This window comes from Chionomys nivalis, chromosome 9, assembly GCF_950005125.1.
Source record: "Chionomys nivalis chromosome 9, mChiNiv1.1, whole genome shotgun sequence".
Lineage (NCBI taxonomy): Eukaryota > Metazoa > Chordata > Mammalia > Rodentia > Cricetidae > Chionomys > Chionomys nivalis.
Window position 1 is genome coordinate 81,427,432 of NC_080094.1, and position 3,872 is coordinate 81,431,303.

A 3,872-nucleotide genomic window follows, 5' to 3' on the forward strand; every position below is an offset into this window, starting at 1 on the left:
TAAGTAGGTTCAGCATGGAGAGAAAGCCAGTTCCCACCACAGTGTCAGTGGAGGTCCAAGCGACTGGAAGCCTGGAGTAGAGGTAGCCTCGGGCGAGCTCTGGCTTCTCAGCAGCCCTGTGAGCAACGCCGATGGAACAAGGGCCCTTAGGTCCCAGAGGACCAGCACTCCCAACAGGCAAAGAATTTCCCTAGACATTCAAAATATTATTTGCCTCCAGCTACCTTTTATTCCGCACCCCCCCATAAAACTACTGGAGAATGCACTCCTAAATGAGAGAGTGAACCAAAGAAGGAAGATATGGATCAAGGAAACAGGACATGCTGCTAGGGTCCTCACACAACAAGGCCATCTGCCTGCAAGTCCAAGCTAGCCCAAGAAGGTGTCTTAAGTTGATGAACTGGAGAAAGGCCAGTGTGTACAAGAGTGCCAATAACAGGTCAGGCAAACTGGAGAAGTCGGAGGTTAGGAACGAGTTCACAAGCAGAGAACTAAGCAGATGAAATAAAATACACGACAGTCATAACACCAAATGCCAACATCTCGGCCAAATTGTGGAAATGATGCTCAGAGAGGATACAGGAAAGGAAGCCAGAGAGCAGAGAAGGGGAGGGCCAGACTGAACTGCAGATGTGCTCTGAAGTGGAAATGTGTCACCGTCGGAGCAGGAATGACAAGGAGCTGCATAGACGGTGAAAGGTGGAAGGTGAGGGCTGGAGACGGGATCGCTCCGAGTCAGCTCGGGGGAGATGGTGTAAACTGAACATTAGAAGCAGTATTGCAAGAGCGTGTGTAATCTAACCTGAGGAAACGGGAGTGGAACTTGCATCTGATGCTTTGGAGGGCAGATCGCCAGATCCCATAGGGTCACTAAGGCATCTGTGTGGGCCAGGGTTGTGAGGGTATTTTTGTAGGGATTTTCAGGATTATTTTTGCAACTGTTTTAAGTTTTAAAACATCTCCAATCTAAGTGTTACATACCAGGCTGTTGTGTTGCTCACAGGTAGAGCACTTGCCTAGCAGGAGGCGCTAGGGTGGAGCTTCAGCATTGCTCAAATGTATTCGTGACCTTCAGGGGTCAGGGAGATAGATGGCTCAGCATAAGCATGTGGACCTAAATCCGAATTCCATCATCTGTGTAAAACGCTGGGTATCCGACAAGAATCGCAGTGGTGATCGGAGTCACACTAAAGCACAATCATGTCATTTATGTTCTATAACGTAGGGGCCGTCATGGCCATGAAGGGAAAGAACTGCGTGGCCATCGCCGCAGACAGGCGTTTCGGGATCCAGGCCCAGATGATGACCACAGACTCCCAGAAGATCTTTCCCATGGGTGACAGGCTGTACATAGGCTTGGCCGGGCTGGCCAACAACGTTCAGACAGTTGCCCAGCACCTCAAGTTCCAGCTGAACCTGTATCAGCTGAAGGAAGGTCGGCAGACAAGCCCTACACCCTCATGAGCATGGTGGCCAACCTCTTGTATGAGAAACTGTTTGGTCCCTACTCCACAGAGCCTGTCATTGCCGGGTTGAACCCCAAGACCTTTAAGCCCTTTACTTGCTCTCTAGACCTCATTGACTGCCCCATGGTAACTGATGACTTTGTAGTCAGTGGTACCTGCTCCGAACAGATGTATGGAATGTGCAAGTCTCTCTAGGAGCCCAACATGGATCCAGAACACCTGTTTGAGACTATTTCCCAAGCCATGCTGAACACCGTGGACCGGGATGCTGTCTCGGGCATGGGCGTCACTGTCCACATCATTGAAAAGGACAAGATCAGCACCAGGACACTGAAGACCCGGATGGACTAACCCTGCGTTCAGTTTCCTAATGTTATTCTTCTTTTTAATAAAATTTCTTTTCTTTCAAAAAAAAAAAATCTGGGTACCCACAGTCCCAATGCTATGGAAGCAGAGACAGGAGGATGGCTGGGATTTCCTGGCTACCAGCCTTGTTCCAAGTTCAGGGAGTAATAGATATTGTTATATTGTTGGAACATGGTAGAGTAAGACCCCGCCCTCCCCCGCTTCTGGAATCTACATGTATGGGAGCAGACACTGTATACACATACACACACACACACACACACACACACACACACACTCGAAAAATATGTAAATAACACAACAAACAACCATAGTAAAAGAAAGAATATACTGTCCCAAAGCCACACCTTGCACAGGAAGCACTGTAATGGCCAGGACCCCAGTGGAGAGTGTAAGGTCTCTGCTGGCCTCCTGGGAAAGCTAATACAGCCCTCAGCTAATCTTCAGTAGGAATCTCAGTCAAGAGCAAAAAGTAAGCTGGCCCAGTCGGTCCTGCCCTGTGAGCCGCTGAGAAGGCCCAGGCTGCTGTCCCTGAGAGATGGCTGTCTCCAGGGTTAAGGGAACAGTTGCCCAGGCCGTCCTGCCCTATGAGCCGCTGAGAAGGCCCAGGCTGCTGTCCCTGAGAGATGGCTGTCTCCAGGGTTAAGGGAACAGTTGTCCAGGCAGAGCTGTCCTTCTCCAGACTTTCGGTAGATCTGTGGTAGAGAAAATAAAAATTAAACCATAAACACACCACAGATGCTGGCCTCTTAAAAGGAAATAAACGCCTGCCAATCACTGCCAGGAGAGGAAGCCAGCCTTCATCAAGCCCTGGCAGAGCGACATCTGGGCAGAGCCCAACCCATTCTGTTGGCAGCCACCCAAGAGGGCTGTAGGGCTTGTCAGCTCCCAGCTTGGGTCTTGCCATCAGGAGGAAGAGCAGAAAGCTCACTAGGGTCCCCAAGCTGAGCTGAGCCTGCCAGATCTCCCCAGTCGGTTGAGTGGAGCAGGTGAGCAAATGTGGGACAGAAGAGAGAGAAAATGGTGAATTCAGAGTCACATTAATCTGAGCTTAAATACTAAAGCAACCTGACCGCCAGACTGACTTGAAACTGTGGCTTTGAGCAGGCAAGAACCTTGTATTTCCCAGGACTCACTGTCTTCAGCTGAGTTCAGTCTGTGGGTTCAAAGCCAAATCCCAGTAGGGTGTGGTATCTTACACCTTTAATTCTAGTATGCAGAGGGTAGAAACAGGGGAATCTCCAAATTCAAACTGATCTACCAAGCATGTTCCAGGTCGACCAAAGCTACAAAGAGAACCCCTGTCTCAGAAAACAAAATAAAAACAAAAAAAGAAAGAAAAAGGAAGGAAGTAAAAAGAAAGAAAGAGGTGGGGAGGAAGGTAGGAAGGAAGGAAGGAAGGAAGGGAGGGAGGGAGGGAGGGAGGGAGGGAGGGAGGAAGGAAGGAAGGAAGGAAGGAAGGAAGGAAGGAAGGAAGGAAGGAAGGAAGGAAGGAAGGAAGGAAAAAAGTAAGTTTGGTTAAAAACAAAACCCTGGCCCTTTTCCATTTCATGTAGAATGATTGCCTCAGATGCAGCAGCTGATAGGAACCAGCCGGGATGCAAATACTTTGGTGTGAGCCCCTTGGTCAATGTGGTATGGCTCTCCAGCGCTTGAGGACATGATGGGAGAGGGCCTGCAGAGCCCTGCAGAAGGTGGTGAAAGAGGAGGAAGGGGGTGGCCGGCTCCTGGCATGGAGGAAACCTTGACTAAGCAGACACAGAGCCTGCAGCTGCAGGAAGCCATCCAGCCAGAGTCATCCCTGGGACGTGGAGCCTTTCTTCACCGCAGGACACCAAACTTTTCTCAGAGCTAAAACTTCTGGGAAGGGATTTAGAAGGGGTTTCTGAGCTTGGATGTCTGTGAAAAGCATTCAGATTTATGTAGGTCCCAGCAGTGTAAGGAAAGGGAGAGAACAGAGCCTCTTAGCTAGAGATCCCAGGCCTGACTTTCTGACCCAGTGAAGCCTGGTGGGCAGCTGGGGAGACAATGTGTTTCCTA

General features: G+C 49.9%; 1 pseudogene; it reads left to right on the forward strand.

The window, feature by feature from the left end:
- Positions 1-1,200: 1,200 nt before the first annotated feature.
- LOC130882047 (proteasome subunit beta type-3-like) lies at positions 1,201-1,817 on the forward strand (annotated as a pseudogene).
- The last annotated feature ends 2,055 nt before the right edge of the window (positions 1,818-3,872 follow it).